The 24,323-nt window shown below is 45.0% G+C and overlaps 1 protein-coding gene across 1 annotated transcript in view; it reads right to left on the bottom strand.

The window, feature by feature from the left end:
• LOC129706504 (catenin delta-2-like) overlaps nucleotides 1-24,323 on the bottom strand; it is a 1,547,539-nt gene that overhangs the window by 1,291,818 nt on the left and 231,398 nt on the right. The window contains exon 2 of the mRNA XM_055650854.1: nucleotides 14,585-14,664. The gene's annotated coding sequence lies outside the window, so the exon portion shown is untranslated. The remainder of the gene's footprint in view (nucleotides 1-14,584; nucleotides 14,665-24,323) is intronic.

The raw sequence follows: 24,323 nt of genomic DNA, 5'->3' as shown, positions 1-24,323 counted from the left end.
TTCTCTACATTACCTCGACAAGTACATCTACTGATCAAAACAATCATGCAGCCAATTCCCATATGATGGATAAAACTTTAGGAATAACAATACTGAGACAACAAAAATCATGCTTTCAGAAGGCAATAGCAGAGTTCACTGGTCTTTTGGAAAAGAATCATGGATTGGACTGAAGAAATTGTTCTACTGGGTGCTAGCAGGAGCTTTGGGGTTGAATGGACTATTTTTAAGCCATAACAATTCTATGACCATATTCAACAATGACAAGCCGTGGTTTACTGCAGAACTCAGACAGCTCTGACAGTCTAAAGAGGAAGCCTACAGGAGCAGGGATGCAGACCTGTACAGGCAGGCAAAGCACAAGCTGAGACGAGGAATCAGGGCTGCCAAGGAAAGGTAGTCTCAGATGTTGAGGAGCAAGTTCTCAGCTAGTGACTCTTCTTCAGTTTGGAAGGGCTTGCAAGAAATCACCAGCTACAAGAGTATAGCCCCTCGCTCTTTGGACAATCGTCAGTTGACCAATGACCTGAATGAGCTCTACTGCAGGTATGATAAGCTGAAACGTAACCCTGGTACCCCCTCCCCAATCAACACAGCCCGACCCAATTCGGAAAAGACTGGACCCTTTCCACCCACCCCTCTCCAATCACCAGGTAACACCCAATTACCCATCCCCTCTATGCTGCACAACATCACTTCCCCATCATCAACAATAAAAATGAAAATAGAGGAGACAGAAAAGCTGGAAATCTCCAGGAAATCTCCAGGATCGGACAATGTGCCCCCCTCTACTCTCAGCTCTGTGCCAAACACAGACATTTTCAACCGGTCCCTGCAAATCTGTACTGTCCCTGCCTGCTTCAAAGTCTCCACTATTGTCCTTTTACCCACAAAGGCAAGGAGTACTGGTCTACTGGACTACTGGCCTGTTGCACTGAACTCTGTAGTCATGAAGACCCTTGAAAGGCTTGTGCTGGACAAGCTGAAAAATATCACAATCCTCCTGCTGGACCCTCTGCACTTTGCATATTGGGCCAATAGATCTGTGGATGACGCAGTCAACCAAGGCCTGCACTTCATCCTCCAGCACCTAGACCGCCAGGGGACCCATGCGAGGATTTTCTTTGTTGATTTTAGCTCTGCATTCAACACCATTGTGCCAGAGCTACTACACTCCAAACTTTCCGAGTTGACTGTGCCTGAACCCCTCTGTGGGTGGATCACCAACCTCTTGACAGACAGGAAGCAGCATGTGAGGCTGGGAAAGCACATCTCGGACCCGCAAATGCTTAGCATAGGAGCACAGCAAGGCTGCGTACTCTCTCCTCTCCTCTACGTTCTCTACACCAACGACTGCAGCTCCACTGACTCATCTGTCAAGCTTCTCAAGTTTGCGGACGACACAACCCTGATTGGACTGATCCAGGATGGGGAGGAGTCTGCCTACAGACAGGAAGTGACACAGCTGGCGTCCTGGTGCCATAGCAACAACCTCATATTCAGATTCAGATTCAGATTCAGATTCAATTTTAATTGTCATTGTCAGTGTACAGTACAGAGACAACGAAATGCATTTAGCATCTCCCTGGAAGAGCGACATAGCAAACGATTCGAATAAATAATAATAAGTGGGCAATTTTCACCACCCTCTGCAATGCCTTCCGGTCGGAGACAGAGCAGTTGCCATACCATACTGTGATACAGTTGGTAAGGATGCTCTCGATGGTGCAGCGGTAGAAGTTCACCAGGATCTGAGGAGACAGATGGACCTTCTTCAGTCTCCTCAGGAAGAAGAGACGCTGGTGAGCTTTCTTGATCAGAGTTGAGGTATTGTGGGTCCAAGAGAGGTCATCGGAGATGTTGACCCCCAGGAACCTGAAGCTAGAAACACGTTCCACCTCCGTCCCGTTAATGTGGATGGGGGTGTGCGTGCCGCCTCTGGACTTCCTGAAGTCTACAATGAGCTCCTTGGTCTTCTTGGAGTTAAGGGCCAGGTTGTTGTCAGCGCACCATGCTGCTAAGTGCTGGACCTCCTCCCTGTAGGCCGACTCATCGTTGTTGCTGATGAGGCCAATCACCGTTGTATCATCTGCATTCTTGATGATGGTGTTAGTACCATGTACAGGTGTGCAGTCATAGGTGAAGAGGGAGTAGAGGAGGGGGCTCAGCACACAGCCCTGTGGAACGCCGATGTTCAGGGTGAGGGCTCAATGCTCAACCTAGAGCTCAATGCTATTACGACAGTGGAATTAATTGTAGACTTTAGGAGAGCTCCCCCTCCCCTCACCCCACTCACCATCAACAACACCACAGTCACATCTGTGGAGTCTTTTAAGTTCCTGGGAACCATCATCTCCAATGACCTTAAATGCGGGGCTACCATCGACTCCACAGTCAAAAAGGCACAACAAAGAATGTACTTCCTGCGGCAGCTGAGGAAGCACAATCTGCCACAGGCAATGATGGTCCAATTCTACACGGCCATCGTAGAGTCTGTCCTCACCTTCTCCATCATGGTCTGGTTTGGCTCAGCCACCAAGCACGACACCTGGAGGCTGCAGCGAATCGTCCGATCAGCAGAGACGATTATTGGTTACAACCTTCCCTCCATTGATGAACTGTACACAGCAAGGGCCAGGAAGCCAGCGGGTAAGATCATCTCTGACCCCTCTCACCCTGGCCACAAACTCTTTGAATCACTTCCCTCTGTCAAAGCTGCCACAGCCCGACTTAAAAACAGTTTTTGTCCATGAGCAGTTGCTCTACTCAACAACCAAAAATCTGTAGCCTCCTTTTGCTCTGGTATTTTATTTAATTCACATGTTTGATCAATAATGTTTAATTATTAATGTTTAATGCTTTATGTGTCATTCCTAACTGTCACTGTGTGTCATGTTGTCACATGCGGGCGGAGCACCAAGGCAAATTCCTTGTATGTGAATACTTGGCCAATAGACATATTAATTAATTAATTCATTCATTCATATTCTAAAAGCATTCAGGAACTAAACAATGAGAATATCACTAGTTAAATCTTGCCTATATTCTGCTCTAGAGAACTCTGGAGGCTCTGAAGTTTAATCACTTGTTGTCTTGTGGTTTTGAACTAATGCTTTACAAGATATATACAGTCAGCACAAGAGTTATTGTTAGGAGGCAGTATCATACAGCATGGAAACAGGCTCCCTGTACTAATTTATCTATGTCGACCAGGTTTTATAACTTAATTAATCCCATATACCTGTATTTGGCCCACATCCCTCTAACTCCTTCCTATATATCTACTTATCTAAATCTATTTTAAATGTTGCCATTGTAGCTTGATAGCACACAACCACAAGCTTATATCTATATCACAGTACACGTGACCATAATAAACAAAACCAAACTAAACTACCCACCTCTACAGCTTTCTGTGGTAACTCATTTCATCTACACACCACCATCTACATGCAATTGCTCCTCAGATCCCTTTTAAATGTTTCTCCTCTCACCTTAAACCTGTGCCCCTTAGTTCTGATTTCTTCAGTCTTGGGAAAAAGATTTATCTATGCCTCCCATGATCTTTTGCACCTCTATAAATGTTACCCCTCAGCTTCCCACGCTCCCGGAAAAAAAATCCCAGCCAATCCATCCTCTCTTTTTAACCCAAGCCTTTAAGTCCAGATAGGATTCTAGTGAATCTACACCTTTTCCAGCTTTAAGACACCCTTCCAAAACAGGGCTAACAAAAGTGCATGAAATACGTCAAATACGGTTTCACAAATATCTTACACAGCTGCGACACAACATCCCATCTCCTGCATTCAATACCATTAACAAACATGCCTTCCTCACCATTTTGTTTACCTGTGGGGTGTTACCACTTTTGGGAACCATATACCCAACCCCTAGGTCTGCCTGGTCTACAACACGCTCCAGAGCTCTAACATGTGCAAACCCTGCCCTCATATGACTTGCCAAAATGCATCACCTCACACATGTCCACATTAAATTTCACCTGCCATTCCTTAGAACACTTCTGAAATTAATCTAAATCCGTTTGTGAAATGAGATCGCCTTCCACACTTCCCAATATACAACCAACTTAGGTGTCACTACATTATCACCCAAATCACTAATGCAGATGACAAACCATCAACTAGGGCATACCACTGGTCACAGGTCACCAATCAGGAAACCATCCCTCCATTACCACCCTCCTATGGTCAACATTGAGTCCAGTTATCGAGCTCACCCTGGATCCCATGTGATCTAGCATTCTGGAACAGCCTACCACAAGGGGATCTTGTCAAAAGCCTTGCTAAAGTCCATAAAGACAAGTCCACCATCCAGGTGATCTCTTCCAAAAGCTATCAAATTTGAGTGACTTGATTTTGCACGCACAAATCCTTGCTGATCATCCCTAATCAGCCCTTGCTTTCCCTCTCTCTCTCATAGAAACTTAAAAAATAGGTGCAGGAGTAGGCCATTCGGCCCTTCGAGCTGGCACCGCCATTCAATGTGATCATGGCTGATCATCCAACTCAGTATCCTGTAACTGCCTTCTCTCCATACCCCCTGATCCCTTTAGCCACAAGGGTCACATCTAATTCCCTCTTAGCCAATGAACTGGCCTCAACTACCCTCTGTGGCAGATAATTCCACAGATTCACCACTCTCTGTGTGAAAAATGATTTTCTCATCTCGGTCCTAAAAGACTTCCCCCTTATCCTTAAACTGTGACACCTTGTCCTGGACTTCCCCAACATCGGGAATAATCTTCCTGCATCTAGCCTGTCCAACCCCTTAAGTATTTTGTAAGTTTCTATTAGATCCCCCCTCAATCTTCTAAATTCTAGCGAATACAAGCCGAGTCTATCCAGTCTTTTTTCATATAAAAGTCCTCTCCATCCCCGCCATTTCCCAGTTCTCCTACCAGTCTTACTGTCTCCGACTACCTTTTATCTCTGTACCGCCCACTCCCCTGACATCACCCATTCCTTCTCTCCAGAGATGCTGCCTGTCCCGCTGAGTTACTCCAGCATTTTATGTACACCCTAATCCCTAATCGGTCCATTCCTATCCAAACACTGATGGATCCTGTTCCTCAGAATCCCCTCCAGCAACTTACCCACCACTGACGTCAAACTCACTGCCCTGTAGTTCCCTTACTTGTTATTGCAGCCCTTTTAAAATAAAGGTATGCAAAAACCACTATCCAGTCATTTGCAAGAGGGCCAGGGCCGGGAACTGAATATTCAAGGGTATACCTCCTATCGAAAAGACAGACAGATGGGCAGAGCGGTGGGGTAGCTCTGTTGGTGAGGAATTAAATTCAGTCAGAGCCTTTTTCCAAGGATGGAAAATTCAAATACTAGAGGGCATAGCTTTCAGGTGAGAGGGAGAAAGATTAAAGGGGCTATGCAGGGCAAGTTGTTTTTGTACAAGATATTGGGAAGTGCCTTGAATGTACCCGGAGTATTGGTGGGCGGCAAATTCAATAGTAGCATTTAAGAGACATTTGGATAGGTACATGGAATGGAGGAATATGAATTATGCGCAGGTAGATAAGAGATAGTCTTGGCATCATGTTCAGCACAGTCGCAGTTCTTGTGTTGTACTGTTTTATGTTCATGAAAATTAACTATCATTTGTGCATTTCCAAAAGCTATGACAACATTAGTTGAAGACATACTACACTAATACTTCCAGGGCATTTAGCTTCAATCTTTCAACTTTGGTGAATACTTGAGAGTAGATGTATGCATGGAGTTCACAAGTTATAGGAGTAGAATTCGGCCCATCGAGTCTACTCTGCCATTCGATCATGGCTGATCTCTGCCACCTAACCCTTCTCCCCATAACCCTTGACACCCGTTCTAATCAAGAACTTGTTTATCTCTGCCTCTCAATTTGGGGATGATAGCAGAAATGTATAATCAAGTCTGGATTTTGAATGGGTTCAAGTAGCCTCCTTTATACTCAGTTTCTGAAATCCCCAATTGCTTTTTGCAGTACAGAATGACAGAACTCATAACAATACAATACAATACAATACAATTTATTGTCGTTTGGACCCCATCGAGGTCCAAACGAAATGTCGTTTCTGCAGTCATACATACAAAACGAAAAAGACCCAAGACACAACACAATTTACACAAACATCCTTCACAGCGCATCTTCTCATCGCTGTGACGGAAGGCAAAAAAACCCATATCTCTCCCCTGCACTCCCCTCTCCCCCCCATGTCAGAGTCAAAGACAGAGTCAAAGCCCCCAGCGGGCGATGTTAAATGTCCCGCAGCCATTAAAGCCACGCCGGGTGATGCAAGGCCAAGCACCGGGTCTTGGTGTTGGAGCCCCGGCGGGCTCTTGGTGTTGGAGCCCCCAGCGGGCACTCACAAAGTCCCGCGGCAATTCCAAGCCGCGCGGGGCAGGGATGTAAGGCCCCGCTCCAGGTAATTTTCAACCCCGCAACTCGGGCGGGAGAAGTCGCCGTTGCGGAAGTCCGAAAAGCGGTCTCCAACCAGGGACCCGCGGGCTCCCGGTATTTCAGTCCACAGACCTGCGGTAGGAGCTTCCGAATCTCCGGGGGTCGGGCCACAGCAGCGCTCCACCACAGCTCCACCCGCTCCGGACTCGGCCAACTGCATGAAGGTGAGTCGTCCGCAGCTCCGCGACTGGAGCCCCAGGTCGTTCCTGCTGGAGGCCGCTCCACGTAGCAGCCCCAACGACAACGGAGACCCGACAAAGAAAAGGTCGGGCCTCCCGTGCAGGGGACAGAATTTAGAGTTACCCCCATTCCCCCCCGCCCCCCACACACATACCCCGACAAAAAATAATTAAAAACTACATTTAAACGAAACAGAAAATAATACAAAAACAGACGGACTGCAGAGGCTGCTGCTGACGAGAGTTGCGCCGCCCACTGAACATTAAAGACTCCAAGAAACTCTGTGGAATGAAGCTTCTGTATTCAATCTATGTACAAACAAGAAATAGTTGTTGAAATTGTGTTGCAAGACTTCAGGGAATATCTGACCAAGCTGGGACTTTACATGTAGTGGCTTTGCCAAATCACTTCCAAGTACAGCCTAATTACACTCACTGAAGTATTTATTTTTATGTGATCATCAGCTGGCAGTCGTGCATGGTACGTCCTTCCTCTTCAGTGCTATTTGATTGTTAAATACATGATAATATCCTCGGTAAAACAATTGATAATAAAGTCATAGAGGCATACAACATGAAAACAGGTTGTTCAGCGCAACTAATCCATGCTGACCACAATGCTCCATCTATATGCCCGCATTTGGCCCATATCCCTCTGAACATTTCCCTTCCATGTACCTATCCAACTGTCTTTTAAATGTTTTATTGTACCTGCCTCAACTCTCTCCTCTGGCAGCGTGTTCCGTATATCCACCACCCTCTGAGTCCATGCCCCTCAGGTTCCTATTAAATTGGTTGAGTTCTTCATTAGGATAGAGAGTGACATTGTTAATTCAGAAACAAGGGTCCTAAACTTAAAGAAAGGTAACTTTGAGGGTATGAGACGTGAATTGGCCCAGATAGACTGGCAATTGATTCTTAATGGGTTGACGGTGGATATGCAATGGAAAGCATTTAAAGACTGCATGGATGAACTACAACAATTGTTCATCCCAGTTTGGCAAAAAAATAAATCAGGGAAGGTAGTGCATCAGTGGATAACAAGGGAAATCAGGGATAGTATCAAAACAAAAGATGAAGCGTACAAATTAGCCAGAAAAAGCAGCCTACCAGAGGACTGGGAGAAATTCAGAGTCCAGCAGAGGAGGACAAAGGGCTTAATTAGGAAAGGGAAAATAGATAATGAAAGAAAACTGGCAGGGAACATAAAAACTGACTGCAAAAGCTTTTATAGATATGTGAAGAGGAAAAGATTAGTTAAAACAAATGTAGTCCCCTTGCAGTCAGAAACAGGTGAATTGATCGTGGGGAACAAGGACATTGCAGACCAATTGAATAACTACTTTGGTTCTGTCGTCACTAAGGAAGACATAAATAATCTGCCGGAAATAGCAGGGGACCGGGGGTCAAATGAGATGGAGGAACTGAGTGAAATCCAGGTTAGCCGGGAAGTGGTGTTGGGTAAATTGAATGGATTAAAGGCCGATAAATCCCCAGGGCCAAATAGGCTGCATCCCAGAGTACTTAAGGAAGTAGCCCCAGAAATAGTGGATGCATTAGTGATAATATTTCAAAACTCTTTAGATTCTGGAGTAGTTCCTGAGGATTGGAGGGTAGCTAATGTAACCCCACTTTTTAAAAAAGGAGGGAGAGAGAAAACGGGGAATTACAGACCAGTTAGTCTAACGTCGGTAGTGGGGAAACTGCTAGAATCAGTTATTAAAGATGGGATAGCAGCACATTTGGAAAGTGGTGAAATGATTGGACAAAGTCAGCATGGATTTATGAAAGGTAAATCATGTCTGACGAATCTTATAGAATTTTTCGAGGATGTAACTAGTACAGTGGATAAGGGAGAACCAGTGGATGTGTTATATCTGGACTTTCAGAAAGCTACATAATCCCACATAAGAGATTAGTATACAAACTTAAAGTACACGGCATTGGGGGTTCAGTATTGATGTGGATAGAGAACTGGCTGGCAGACAGGAAGCAAAGAGTAGGAGTAAACGGATCCTTTTCACAATGGCAGGCAGTGATTAGTGGGGTACCGCAAGGCTCAGTACTGGGACCCCAGCTATTTACGATATATATTAAAGATTTGGACGAGGGAATTGAATGCAACATCTCCAAGTTTTCGGATGACACAAAGCTGAGGGAACAGTGTTAGCTGTGAGGAGGATGCTAGGAGGCTACAAGGTGACTTGGATAGGCTGGATGAGTGGGAAAATGCATGGCAGATGCACTATAATGTGGATAAATGTGAGGTTATCTACTTTGGTGGCAAAAACAGGAAAGTAGACTAATATCTGAATGGTGGCCGATTAGGAAAGGGGGAGATGCAACGAGACCTGGATGTCATGGTACACCAGTCATTAAAAGTAGGCATGCAGGTGCAGCAGGCAGTGAAGAAGGCGAATGGTATGTTAGCATTCATAGCAAAAGGATTTGAGTATAGGAGCAGGGAGGTTCTATTGCAGTTGTACAGGGACTTGGTGAAACCACACCTGGAGTATTGCGTACAGTTTTGGTCTCCTAATCTGAGGAAAGACGTTCTTGCCTTAGAGGGAGTACAGAGAAGGTTCACCAGACTGATTCCTGGGATGTCAGGACTTTCATATGAATAAAGACTGGATAGACTCGGTTTGTACTCGCTAGAATTAAGAAGATTGAGGGGGGATTTTATAGAAACTTACAAAATTCTTAAGGGGTTGGACAGGCTAGATGCAGGAAGATTGTTCCCGATGTTGGGGAAGTCCAGAACAAGGGGTCACAGTTTAAGGAAAAGGGGGAAATCTTTTAGGACCGAGATGAGGAAAACATTTTTCACACAGAGAGTGGTGAATCTCTGGAACTCTCTGCCACAGAAGGTAGTTGCGGCCAGTTCATTGGCTATATTTAAGAGGGAGTTAGATGTGGCCCTTGTGGCTAAAGGGATCAGGGGGTATGGAGAGGTACAGGATACTGAGTTGGATGATCAGCCATGGTCATATTGAATGGCGGTGCAGTCTCGAAGGGCCGAATGGACAACTCCTGCACCTAGTTTCTATGTTTCTATGTAAATCTTTCCCCTCCCGCCTTAAACCTATGTCCTCTGGTTCTTGATTTCCCTACCCTGGTTAAAAACTCCCAGATTGCCCAATCTCTCCCTATAGCTCAGGCTGTCATGTCCTGGTAAAATGCTTGTAAATCTTCTCTGCACTCTTTTCAACTTACTGCTATTGCTGGACATCCTTCCTGTAGCAAGGTGACCAAACTGAACACAATACTCCAAGTATGGCTTCAACAATATCTCGCATAACATCCCAAATACCCTGACTGACAAAGACCAATGGACCAAAGGCTCTTTACCACCCTATCTACCTGTGGCACCATTCATCAGGAATTGTGTACCTGTATTCCCAGATCTCTCTGCTCCCAGATAACACTCCCCAGGGCCCTACCATTCATACCCCTAAATAAAATCCAATGCAACCAATTGCCTTCAGAAGTCACCTAATTAGTAAATAGAGTCCACTTGTGTGTAATCTAATCTCAGTATAAATACAGCTGCTCTGTGAAGGCCTCAGAGGTTTGTTAGAGAACATTAGTGAACAAACAGCATCATGAAGCCTAAGGAACACACCAGACAGGTCAGGGATAAAGTTGTGGAAAAGTTTAAAGCAGGGTTAGGTTATAAAAAAATATCCCAAGCTTTGAACATCTCACGGAGCACTGTTCAATCCATCATCCGAAAATGGAAAGAGTATGGCACAACTGCAAACCTACCAAGACATGGCCGTCCACCTAAACTGACAGGCCGGGCAAGGAGAGCATTGATCAGAGAAGCAGCCATGGTAACTCTGGAGGAGCTGCAGAGATCCACAGCTCAGGTGGGAGAATCTGTCCACAGGACAACTATTAGTCGTGCACTCCACAAATCGGGCCTTTATGGAAGAGTGGCAAGAAGAAAGCCATTGTTGAAAAAAAGCCATAAGAAGTCCCGTTTGCAGTTTGCCACAAGCCATGTGGGGGACACAGCAAACATGTGGAGGAAGGTGCTCTGGTCAGATGAGACCAAAATTGAAGTTTTTGGCCTAAATGCAAAACGCTATGTGTGGCGGAAAACTAACACTGCACATCACCCTGAACACACCATCCCCACTGTGAAACATGGTGGTGGCAGCATCATGCTGTGGGGATGCTTTTCTTCAGCAGGGACAGGGAAGCTGGTCAGAGTTGATGGGAAGATGGATGGAGCCAAATACAGGGCAATCTTGGAAGAAAACCTGTTAGAGTCTGCAAAAGACTTGAGACTGGGGCGGAGGTTCACCTTCCAGCAGGACAACGACCCTAAACATACAGCCAGAGCTACAATGGAATGGTTTAGATCAAAGCATATTCATGTGTTAGAATGGCCCAGTCAAAGTCCAGACCTAAATCCAATTGAGAATCTCTTGCAAGACTTGAAAATTGCTGTTCACAGACGCTCTCATAGAAACATAGAAATAGAAACATAGAAATTAGGTGCAGTAGGCCATTCGGCCCTTCGAGCCTGCACCGCCATTCAATATGATCATGGCTGATCATCCAACTCAGTATCCCGTACCTGCCTTCTCTCCATACCCCCTGATCCCCTTAGCCACAAGGGCCACATCTAACTCCCTCTTAAATATAGCCAATGAACTGGCCTCAACTACCCTCTGTGGCAGAGAGTTCCAGAGATTCACCACTCTCTGTGTGAAAAAAGTTCTTCTCATCTCGGTTTTAAAGGATTTCCCCTTTATCCTTAAGCTGTGACCCCTTGTCCTGGACTTCCCTAACATCGGGAACAATCTTCCTGCATCTAGCCTGTCCAACCCCTTAAGAATTTTGTAAGTTTCTATAAGATCCCCTCTCAATCTCCTAAATTCTAGCGAGTATAAACCAAGTCTATCCAGTCTTTCTTCATAAGACAGTCCTGACATCCCAGGAATCAGTCTGGTGAACCGTCTCTGCACTCCCTCTATGGCAATAATGTCCTTCCTCAGATTTGGAGACCAAAACTGTACGCAATACTCCAGGTGTGGTCTCACCAAGACCCTGTACAACTGCAGTAGAACCTCTCTGCTCCTATACTCAAATCCTTTTGCAATGAAAGCTAACATACCATTCGCTTTCTTTACTGCCTGCTGCACCTGCATGCCTACCTTCAATGACTGGTGTACCATGACACCCAGGTCTCGCTGCATCTCCCCCTTTCCCAATCAGCCACCATTTAGATAATAGTCTGCTTTCCTGTTTTTACCACCAAAATGGATAACCTCACATTTATCCACATTATACTGCATCTGCCAAACATTTGCCCACTCACCCAGCCTATCCAAGTCACCCTGCAGTCTCCTAGCATCCTCCTCACAGCTAACACTGCCCCCCAGCTTAGTGTCATCCGCAAACTTGGAGATATTGCCTTCAATTCCCTCATCCAGATCATTAATATATATTGTAAATAGCTGGGGTCCCAGTACTGAGCCTTGGGGTACCCCACTAGTCACTGCCTGCCATTGTGAAAAGGACCCGTTTACTCCTACTCTTTGCTTCCTGTTTGCCAGCCAGTTCTCTATCCACATCAATACTGAACTCCCAATGCCATGTGCTTTAAGTTTGTATACTAATCTTTTATGTGGGACCTTGTCGAAAGCCTTCTGGAAGTCCAGATACACCACATCCACTGGTTCTCCCCTATCCACGCTATTAGTTACATCCTCGAAAAATTCTATAAGATTCGTCAGACATGATTTACCTTTCGTAAATCCATGCTGACTTTGTCCAATGATTTCACCACTTTCCAAATGTGCTGCTATCCCATCTTTAATAACTGACTCTAGCAGTTTCCCCACTACCGATGTTAGACTAACTGGTCTGTAATTCCCCATTTTCTCTCTCCCTCCCTTCTTAAAAAGTGGGGTTACATTTGCTACCCGCCAATCTTCAGGAACTATTCCAGAATCTAAAGAGTTTTGAAAGATTATTACTAATGCATCCACTATTTCTGGAGCTACTTCCTTAAGTACTCTGGGATGCAGCCTATCTGGCCCTGGGGATTTATCGGCCTTTAATCCATTCAATTTACCCAACACCACTTCCCGGCTAACCTGGATTTCACTCAATTCCTCCAACTCCTTTGACCCGCGGTCCCCTGCTATTTCCGGCAAATTATTTATGTCTTCCTTAGTGAAGACGGAACCAAAGTAGTTATTCAATTGGTCCGCCATATCCTTGTTCCCCATGATCAACTCACCTGTTTCTGACTGCAAGGGACCTACATTTGTTTTAACTTATCTCTTTCTTTTCACATATCTATAAAAACTTTTGCAGTCAGTTTTTATGTTCCCTGCCAGTTTTCTTTCATAATCTATTTTTCATTTCCTAATTAAGCCCTTTGTCCTCCTCTGCTGGTCTTTGAATTTCGCGCAGTCCTCCGGTATGCTGCTTTTTCTGGCTAATTTGTACGCATCATCCTTCGCTTTGATACTATCCCTGATTTCCCTTGTTATCCATGGATGTACTACCTTCCCTGATTTATTCTTTTGCCAAACTGGGATGAACAATTTTTGTAGTTCATCCATGCAGTCTTTAAATGTCTTCCATTGCATATCCACCGTCAACCCTTTTAGAATTAATTGCCAGTCAATCTTGGCCAATTCACGTCTCATACCCTCAAAGTTACCTTTCTTTAAGTTCAGAACCATTGTTTCTGAATTAATAATGTCACTCTCCATCCTAATGAAGAACTCAACCATATTATGGTCACTCTTGCCCAAGGGGGCACGTACAACAAGATTGCTAACTAACCCTTCCTCATTACTCAATACCCAGTCTAAAATAGCCTGCTCTCTCGTTGGTTCCTCTACATGTTGATTTAGATAACTATCCCGCATACATTCCAAGAAATCCTCTTCCTCAGCACCCCTGCCAATTTGATTCACCCAATCTATATGTAGATTGAAGTCACCCATTATAACCGTTTTGCTTTTGTCGCACGCATTTCTAATTTCCTGTTTGATACCATCTCCAACTTCACTACTACTGTTAGGTGGCCTGTACACAACACCCACCAGCGTTTTCTGCCCCTTAGTGTTTTGCAGCTCTACCCATACCGATTCCACATCCTCCAAACTAATGTCTTTCTTTTCCATTGCATTAATCCCCTCTCTAATCAGTAACGCTACCCCACCTCCTTTTCCTTTCTGTCTATCCCTCCTGAATATTGAATATCCCTGGATGTTCAGCTCCCAGCCTTGGTCACCCTGGAGCCATGTCTCCGTGATCCCAACTATATCATAGTCATTAATAGCTATCTGCACATTCAACTCATCCACCTTATTACGAATGCTCCTTGCATTGAGACACAAAGCCTTCAGGCTTGTTTTTACAACACTCTTACCCCTTATACAATTATATTGAAAAGTGGCCCTTTTTGATTTTTGCCCCGGTTTTGTCTGCCTGCCTCCATCGAATCTGACTAAGCTTGAGCTATTTTGCAAAGAAGAATGGGCAAGAATGTCAGTTTCTAGATGTGCCAAGCTGGTAGAGACATACCCCAAAAGTCTTGCAGCTGTAATTGCAGCGAAAGGTGGTTCTACAAAGTATTGACTCAGGGGGGCTGAATACTTTTGCACGCCACACTTTTCAGTTTTTTATTTGTAAAAAAAATTGAAAACCATGTATAATTTTCCTTCCACTTCACAATTATGCACCACTTTGTGTTGGTCTATCACATAAAATCCCAATGAAATACATTTACGTTTGTGGTTGTAACGTGACAAAATGTGGAAAAGTTCAAGGGGTATGAAAACTTTTGCAAGCCACTGTATATCAGTAGAAAGCAAATGGAAATGTTGCAGAGATTATTGTGTCACCAGGTGACCAGAAAACAAAACTAAAACCTTGCGACTGCTTTATTATGGTACCTTTGTTTGATTTGATGTTCTCTCGGGTCTTCTAACTTTTCATCCTGTGGAGACCATTTCAAGTCCACAATTTCATTTATCTGGAAAAAGATCAAAAGATAGCATCAAAGTATGAAGTTCCTAAATAAAAGGTAGACACAAAAAGCTGGAGTAACTCAGCGGGCGAGGCAGCATCCCTGGAGTGCAGGTAGATGAGACTAGGTGAGAGTAAGTGTTCGGCACAGACTAGAAGGGCCGAGATGGCCTGTTTCCGTGCTGTAATTGTTATATGATTATATGGTTATTAGGAATGCGCGATGTTTTGGGTCGAGACCCTTCTTCAGACTGATGTCAGGGGAGGGGGTGGGACAAAGATAGAATGTAGTCGGAGACAGTAAGACTAGTGGGAGAACTGGGAAGGGGAAAGGGAAGGGGATGGAGCGAGAAAGCAAGGGCTATCTGAAGTTAGAGAAGTCAATGTTCATACCGCTGGGGTGTAAACTACCTAAGCAAAATATGAGGTGCTGTTCCTCCAATTTGCGCTGGGCCTCACTCTGACAATGGAGGAGACCCAGGACAGAAAGATCAGATCGGGAATGAGAAGGGGAGTTGAAGTGCTGAGCCACCGGGAGATCAGGTAGGTTAATGCGGACTGAGCGGAGGTGTTCAGTGAAACGATCGCCGAGCCTGCGCTTGGTCTCACCGATGTAGAGAAGTTGACATTTGGAACAGCGGATACAATAGATGAGGTTAGAGGAGGTGCCAGTGAACCTCTGCCTCACCTGGAAAGACTGTTTGGGTCCTTGGATGGAGTCGAGGGGGGAGGTATTACATCTCCTGTGGTTCCAGGGGAAGGTACCTGGGGAGGGGGTGGTTTGGGTGGGAAGGGACAAGTTGACCAGGAAGTTTCAGAGGGAACGGTCTCTGCTGAAAGCAGAAAGGAATGGGGATGGGAAGATGTGGCCAGTAGTGGGATCCCGTTGGAGGTGGCGAAAATGTTGGAGGATTATATGCTGTATGCGACGGCTGATGGGGTGGAAGGTGAGGACAAGGGGGACTCTGTCCTTGTTACGAATGGGGGAAGGGGGAGTAAGAGCGGAGTTGCGGGATATCGAGGTGACCCTAGTGAGAGCCTCATCTATAATGTCCATATGCCGTATGTTAAAAAAAGTTACATGAAACCGTTATGAATATTGTTCATACCAAATGTCACACATGTTTTCAATTGACCATTTTATCTGCCATCTATTTTAACTGTAACATATCCCGTGCTTTCAAATAACCTGACTTTTCTCGCTGCAAAAATATGTTCTAAATATTTCAAATTATCTCTGCATGGGTTTTCCATGAGATCTTCGTTTTTTTAGCCGCACTCCAAAGACGTACAAGTTTGTAGGTTAATTGGCTTGGTATTTAAAAAAAATTAAATTGTCCCTAGCGTGTGTGGGATAGTGTTAATGTGCGGGGATCGCCAGTCGGTGCGGACTCGGTGGGCCGAAGGGCCTGTTTCCGTGCTGTATCTCTAAACTAAACTAAACTAAAAACGGCAATCGAAGTTATTACTGCCTTTCAACCAGCATTGAAACAGTCAATGTTGTACACTAAACTTCCCCCACAATAGCCTAACCTTTCCAATCAAAAACACAGACTGCATGCATTGACTCAGTAACATTCATTTTTGCTGTTTTGCACATTTGTTATTTTGTTTTCAGACTACTTATGGCAGTGGTAAACTGAATTTTTATTTTGGGGAGGGCAGGAGTGGAAGAGGGATTAATAATCATTGGGTGAAAATATTAAATTGAGCCCTCCTCTCTGCGTATTCAAGGTGAAACAGAATTGTCACTCAAGACTATTAACAGCCAATACCAGGTATACAGATTTTAGATTTAATTTCTAAATTGCTTCTCTCTGTAATTACTTAGAATATAGAATAGTTTCTTTATTGTCATTGTAACATGAACCATGTACAACGAAATTTAAAAATGTCAGCCAGTCAGTGCACCATTCAAACATTTCTAAAAGCGATACATACAAGATAAAATATTAAAAGATAAACAACTAAAATAAATATCATGAAAATAGCATGCATAAACACCCAACCCTCCATCCTTCTGTCGATTCCACAGTGTACCACAGTCCCTTAGTATATATCGCCCCTGCGTTCCTTGGCGGCTACATTTAGTGCTTTTATAGCAGTGGGGTAAAAACTGTTTTTTAGTCTGTTCGTCCTTGTCCTTGTAGATCTGTACCGTCTGCCTGACGGCAACAGTTCAAACAGGGAGTGTCCGGGGTGGGAAATGTTCTTTATGATATTCTGGGTTTTTTTGGTGCAGCGGGAACTGTGTAAGTCCTCCAAGGTAAGGAGAGGGCAGCCGACAATCCTCTGGGCGTTGTCAATGGCCCTCTGGAGCGCTTTCCTCTGAGCCGCTGTGCAGCTGGTGTACCTTCAGTAGGCTTCAGTATGCTGCACATGAAGGTGCTGGCCGCTTATCTGTATGACATACTTTATATATTTTTCTCCATGGTTAAACAATGAAGGAGGGTCATGACCTGAAAAGTCACCTATCCATGTTCTCCAGAAATGCTGCCTGACCTGCTGAGTTGCTCCAACACTTTGTGTCCTGGTGAGGAGATAATTGACTTCTTTTAATGCAGTGATTGTTTTTGTGTGTTCATTTTCTTTATTTAGCCCAACTCCTCCTTCCAGGAATAAAACAAACACACGGCAGTTAAAGGATCACCCCATGAAACTTGAATCGGTCGTGAATTTCTGTCTAGTTGAAATATACATATTTTTTCTCAAGGCATTTAGATACAAAGTGTGAAATCCAATCTTCTTTGCCACAGTGGAATGCAGAATAATTTAGTGACAATGTACTCATGTTAAGATTAAAAACATAAATGCTGGTTGGGGAGGAGTGGGGGATGTAAATAAGGCAACATGTATTGTATTCGAGATTCCACTAACAGACAGTCTTTAATGGATGACATGCCACCAACCCGTTGGCAGACGAAATGAAGCAGTGGAGTGAAAGAGAGGTCAAAAGAGTGAGCAGTGAATCTCCTCAAAGTGACTGAAAGTCCTCTCCTCAATGGAGACTGAATATTCTGTACTTCCCAGCTAGAGTGCTGGCTACAGCACTCTAGCTGGGAAGTACAGCTGTTTGTCTGGGAAGTACAGCTGGGAAGTACAGCTCATTGTCGACTTCAGGAGGCACAGCACCGACTTAGCCCCCCTACACATCAACGGCGAGCGTGTGGAGAGGGTCAACATCTTCCGGTTTCTCGGCGTCCATATCGCTGCTGATATCTCCTGGACGGACAACACGACAGCGGTCATCAAGAAGGCTCAGCAGCGGCTGCACTTCCTGAGGGTCCTCAGGAATCACAACCTGGACTCTAACCTGCTGCTGACCTTCTACCGCTCGTCCATCGAGAGCCTGCTGACATACTGCATTACAGCATGGTATGGCAGCTGCACCATGGCAGACAGGGAGAGGCTTCAGAGAGTAACCAGGACAGCGCAGAGGATCATTGGCTGCCCTCTCCCCTCCCTGATGGACATCTACACCTCCCGCTGCCTTAGCAGGGCAAAGAAGATCATCAAAGACAGCTCCCATCCTGCGTTTGGACTGTTCGACCTGCTGCCCTCTGGAAGGCGCTATAGGTGCATCAATTCCAGGACAAACATACTCAGGAATAGTTGCTTTCCGAGAATTATAACTACTATAAATTCAAATTCACACATGCACTGACTACACCGCCCAACACGGACTTCCATCTGTATATATGTATATATGTATGTAGCGCCGCAGAATTTGTGCACCTATTCCCCCCCCCATCTCCCTTCTGTTTTTTGTTTTTTCTGTTTCTTGTTTTTTGTGCTAAATTGTATGTATGCACTGAGTACGAGCAGCTTTCAGTTTCACTGTACATGTATAGTGACAATAAATGGCATATCTATCTATATCTATATCTATATCTACAGGCCAGGCTCTCTGGTGTCTCTCACTCACCAGCCTTGACCTCATTGCTCCAGACTGCATTATCCCAGCTGTCAGTGAAATGCAAGGTCATCACTTTGGCTTCCCCTTGTTGTGGACTATTCTTAAGTTGGCCATTGGGCACATTTTTCAGCAAGTAATATTTTTATAAGCACTCTTGCCCATGTGCCTTCACTGTGAAGTACAGCTTGCATAGACTTAAGATCGCTTTACATTTGGTCACAATTAATGATGATTCATTGGGCCCAAGAAGTAGCAGGGATTGTTCGAATAAAGCCTATGCAGAAATCATTCCATTTAATTTTCTGCATGAAGAACTAAACCCAACCATTCGAGCCATAAAGAATGGAACCAGGGTCACACACCTCTGCGTCATGCAATAGGACCACCACCGATTTTATGGCACTCTTGGTTAGACCAACCGAGGTCATTGCCTTGAGGGACCGATATACTGGCCCGCAAAGTCTCCCGTGGAAGTCGGCTATAGGAACGGATCTGCCGTCTTGACAGGGTCAGAGTTCCAGAGCCCCGGGTGCAGGCAGCAAATTCAACCCACTGATTGGCCACGGAAGTCGGCTATGAAACTTCATATGCTGGCTCTAGAGCCCCGGCCTCAGGGGAAACATTTGTCAAGATCTGCCACCTCACCTGACCTACGCCCCCACATTTTTGGGGGACGAGGCCCACCAGTTGCTAGAAAATCGGTGGTGGACATGTATTCCAGTCCTACAATTGTGATGGGCTTTGTTCATTTTACCATCATGCTATCCAAGTGAGTTGATAAGAGTTGTGTCAGAGTGGTTCATGGTGTTCAAAAAGCCTCAATCCTGAGGTGATGTTGGGAGAAATGTCAAACCACACCATGAGAACTGCTTTAAAATGGATTGCTATGGCCAGTTGGTGCATGGTCAGACACCAAGACCATCGTGACCTGCAATCCATCAAATCATTTACAGAGCGTTGATACGCAGCTCTTGGCCAGCAGATCCTGGATGCTGCACGAGAGGCTCTGTTGCTATGAAATCATCTGATGCTGAACAACTCTGTCATCTAACCATGATTGAATTTGTTTGCCAAATTGATCATTTTGAAAACATAATTAAGAAAAATGGAGATGTCAAGCCTGTAAGCACGAAGGCACAGTTTTACATCCCACCAGCATTGATGTTGAATTTAGATGATCTTTCCTTCTCATATTGGGTGCTCAGGGTCACTTGTCCGAGAGTGGATTGCATAGGGAGACCTGTTGATATGTTTAGCCAAATTGTCCAACAGAATCTTAGTCATAGTATCATGCGGCAGGGAAACGGGTCCTTTAGCCCAACACGTCACGCCCGTCCTATTTCAGTCAGTTTTATCAGTTAAAGATAGACACAAAATGCTGGAGTAACTCAGCGGGATGGGCAGCACCTCTGGATAGAAGGAATGGATGCGTTTCCAGTCGAGACCCTTCTTCAGTCTGGACCTAAAACGTCACCCATTCCTTCCATCCAGAGATGCTGCTTGTCCCACGGAGTTACTCCAGCATTTTGTGTCTATCTTTGGTTTAAACCCAGCATCTACAGTTCCTTCCTATACAGAGTTATCAGTCAGTTTAGTTTATTGTCACGTGTACTGAGGTACAATAAAAATATTTTGTTGCATGCTATCCAGTCAGCAGATAGACAATACATGATTACAATCGAACCATTTACAGTATATATATACATAGAAACATAGAAAACAGGTGCAGGAGGAAGCCATTAGGCTCTTCGAGCCAGCACCGCCATTTATTGAGATCATGGCAATCGTCCCCTATCAATAACCCATGCCTGCCTTCTCCCCATATCCCTTGACTCCACTAGCCCCTAGAGCTCTATCTAACTCTCTCTTAAATCCATCCCGTGACTTGGCCTCCACTGCCCTCTGTGGCAGAGAATTCCACAAATTCACAACTCTCTGGGTGAAAAAGTTTTTTCTCACCTCAGTCTTAAATGACCTCCCCTTTATTCTAAGACTGTGGCCCCTGGTTCTGGACTCACCCAACGTTGGGAACATTTCCCCTGCATCTAGCTTGTCCAGTCCTTTCATAATTTTATATGTTTCTATAAGAATCCCCCTCATCCTTCTAAACTCCAGTGAACACAAGCCTAGTCTTTTCAATCTTTCCTCATATTACAGTCCCGCCATCCCAGGGATCAATCTCATGAACCTATGCTGCACTGCCTCAATCACAAGGATGTCCTTCCTCAAATTAGGAGACCAAAACTGTACACAATACTCCAGATGTGGTCTCACCAGATAAGGAATAATGTTTAGTGCAAGGTAACGCCAGCAAAGTCCGATCAAGGATAGACCGAGGGTCAAAGAGGTATATAGTGGTTCAGCACTGCTCGCTGGTTGTGGTAAGATGATTCAGTTGCCTGATAACTGCTGGGAAGAAACTGTCCCTGAATCTGAAGGTGTACGTTTTCACACTGAGAGGGGAGAAGAGGGAGTGGCCAGGGTGTGATTCATCCTTGATTATACTGCTGACCTTGTCGAGGCAGCATGAGATATAAATGGAGTCAATAGAAGGGAGGTTGGTTTGTGTGATGGTCTGGGCTACGTCCACAATTTGCTGCAATTTCTTGCTGCCTTGGATGCAGCTGTTCCCAAACCAAGCTGCGGTGCATCCTGATAAAAATGCTTTCTATGGTGCATCTGTAGAAGTTGGTGAGAGTTGCAGGGGACATGCCAATCTTCCTAAGTCTCCTAAGGAAGTAGAGGCGTTGGTGTGCTTTCTTGGTCGATGCTTCAGTGTAGGTGGTCCAGGAGAAGTTGTTGGTGTTATTGGATCCTATGAATTGGAAGTTTTCAACCATCTCTAGTTTGGTACCGTCAATGCAAACTGGGGCATGTGGACCGCTTCCCTTCCTGAAGGTGATCACTATCTCCTTTGACTTGCTGACATTGAGAGAAAGGTTGTTGGCTCGACCCCAGGACACAAGATTCTCGATCTCCTTCCAAAACTCCATCTCATTATTTATTTGATATCCAGCCTACAATGGCGGTGTCATCTGTGAATTTAAAAAATGAATTTGATTTCTACATGGCTGCACAGTCGTGGGTGTACAAGGGGTAAAGAAGGAAGCTGAGAACGCATCCTTGTGGAGCACCAGTGTTGAGGATTATCGTGGAGGATGATTTGTCCCCGATCTTCACTGATTGGGGTCTGTTGGTCAGGAAGTCGAGGGCCCAGTTGCAGAGATGAGTGCTGACACCAATTTCCGCGGGTTTGGTGATGAGCTTGGATGGTGCAATGGTATTAGTCTATGAATAGGAGTCTGACGTAGGTATTTCTCTTATCCAGGTGTTCAAAGGGTGAGTGTAGAGTTAGGGCGATGTCATTGTCTATGGACCTGGTGTGGTGGTAGGCAAACTGGAGTGGGTCAAGGCTGCTGGGTTGACTGGGTTTAATGCATTCCTTAACTAGCCTCTCACAAATATGAAATGATGGCGGACATCAAGGCCACTGGATGGTCGTTCTTTAGGCATGAGGTCTTGCTTTTGTTCAGCACTGGGATGATGGTGCCAGTTGCTTTCGTGGGTTCACCCTCAGGAAGGTCGATCTAACCTCTGCTACAATCACCATGAGGAGAGGCATAGTGAAGTTTGAAGGGACAGGTGTCACTGCCTCATCGCATCTTGTAGATGCCATTCTAGCTGGTTGTGTCGATGATTCTTTGCAGATCAATGCCTGCCAGGCAGGGTTCCATCTGTTGACTTTGGCTTGAGTTTGGCAGTAAGTGCAATGTGAGGGATATGTTGCCAGTTGAGAATCCAAACTCTGACTCCACAAGTCACGACCTCTACAACTGAGTTTGTCATTCAGCCTCCCCTGCCCCACAACTGATGATCGACCATCGCATTTGTCCTCTTCTCCCTCCTGCTTTCTCTGTAATGCAAAGCTCCTTCCACCCGCACATCTTCCCAGGTCTGATCAATGATGAATGATGCTCCAATTGAAATATCAACTCTTTCTCTCACCACAGGCACCAACTAACCCGTTGCGTAATCACACCAGTTTTTCTTCTATTTCTGAATCCGCACGAGCTCACATAATAAATCATTCAACCAATTATTTTTGCTGCACTCATCAACAAACCATGTAATACATGACATACAAGATGTCAGTCTCGACTCAGCAGTATCCCTCTCATCTCCGTCAGAAAGTCACGGGTTCATGTTCCACCAGTGACCTCCATGAGTGATCTACACCAACACTACAGTGTAGCACGGAACGATTACCCAACCAGGAAATAGTCCATAATTAGAAATGAAAGACTGATGCCTTCTAAAGCTATTTAAAAAAATCCACAACTTTAGATGATAGATTCATGGAACATTCAACACATGAGGCCCTTCATACTCATTCTAAGTCTTTGACAGACTATCCAATTGGTCCATGGCTCTTTTCCCAATATCCTACATTTTATTTTTCATGCCGATTTCTAATTCCCTCCTGAACTGTGGTGGTGAAACTAGTATTGTCAACATTTCAGACCAAGCATTCCAAATTAAAGGAACCTATGGTTGTACAATTTATTTTGGTTTATCGTCAGGTGTATCGAGGTACAGAGAAAAGTTTTGCATGCAAACCAATCAGTGGAAAGACAATACATGATTACCATCGAGCCATCCAGTGTACAGATACATGATAAAGGGAATAACATGAATAACGTTTAGTGCAAGATAAAGTAACGTAACGTCCAATTAATGATAGTCCGACGGTCTCCATTTAGGTAGATAGTAGTTCAGGACTGTTCTCTAATTGTGGTAGGATAGTTCAGTTGCCCGATAACAGCTGGGAAGAAACTGCTCCTGAATCTGGGGGTTTAAGAAAGAACTGCAGATGCTGGAAAATCGAAGGTAGATAAAAATGCTGGAGAAAGTCAGTGAGTGCGGCAGCATCTATGGAGCGAAGGAAATAGGCGACGTTTCGGGTCTGAAGAAGGGTCTCGACCTGAAACATCACCTATTTCCTTCGCTCCATAGATGCTGCCTCACTCGCTGAGTTTCTCCAGCATTTTTGTCCACCCTGAATCTGGGGATGTGCGTTTTCACACTTCTATATCTTTTACCCGATGGGAGAGGGGAGAAGAGGGAGGGTGTGACTCGTCCTTGATTATGCTGCTGGCCTTGTCGAGGCAGCGTGAGGTATAAATGGAGTCAATGGAAGGGAGGTTGTTTTGTGTGATGGTCTGGGCTGCGTCCACAATTCTCTGCGATTTCTTGCAGTCTTGGCTGGAGCTGTTCCCTGTGATGAAATGCTTTCTACAACGTATCTGAGACCTAGCTTTCTATGTGCCTCAATGACCTGATTGGTGGTACTAATGTCCATGGTGAGGAGGTACTTTCCAGGTTAGTGATGACGCATATCAATCTAGCAAGAACCTGGATCCAACACAATTTGCCTACCGCCATGAATGAGTATCAAGTATCCTTTATTGTCATTCAGACTTTTCAGTCTGGACTCAATCATAACATAGAATAAAAATAACAAAACACACAATAAACACAGATCTAACATCCACCACTGTGAGTCTACCAGGCACCTCCTCACTGTGATGGAAGGCAAAAGTCCCAAAGTCATTGTCTTCCCTCCTTGTTCTCCCTCTGCGTTGAGGCGATCCAGGCTTTCGATGTTGTGACTGTTCCCGGGTGATGGAAAGTAAGTCCCGTGGCTGAATCCGAGCTCCGCGAACTGGCCGGTTCAAACTCCGTGGCCCGGG

Source organism: Leucoraja erinacea, chromosome 2, assembly GCF_028641065.1.
Source record: "Leucoraja erinacea ecotype New England chromosome 2, Leri_hhj_1, whole genome shotgun sequence".
Taxonomy (NCBI): Eukaryota; Metazoa; Chordata; class Chondrichthyes; order Rajiformes; family Rajidae; genus Leucoraja; species Leucoraja erinaceus.
This window is presented reverse-complemented; position numbering and strand designations above follow the sequence as displayed.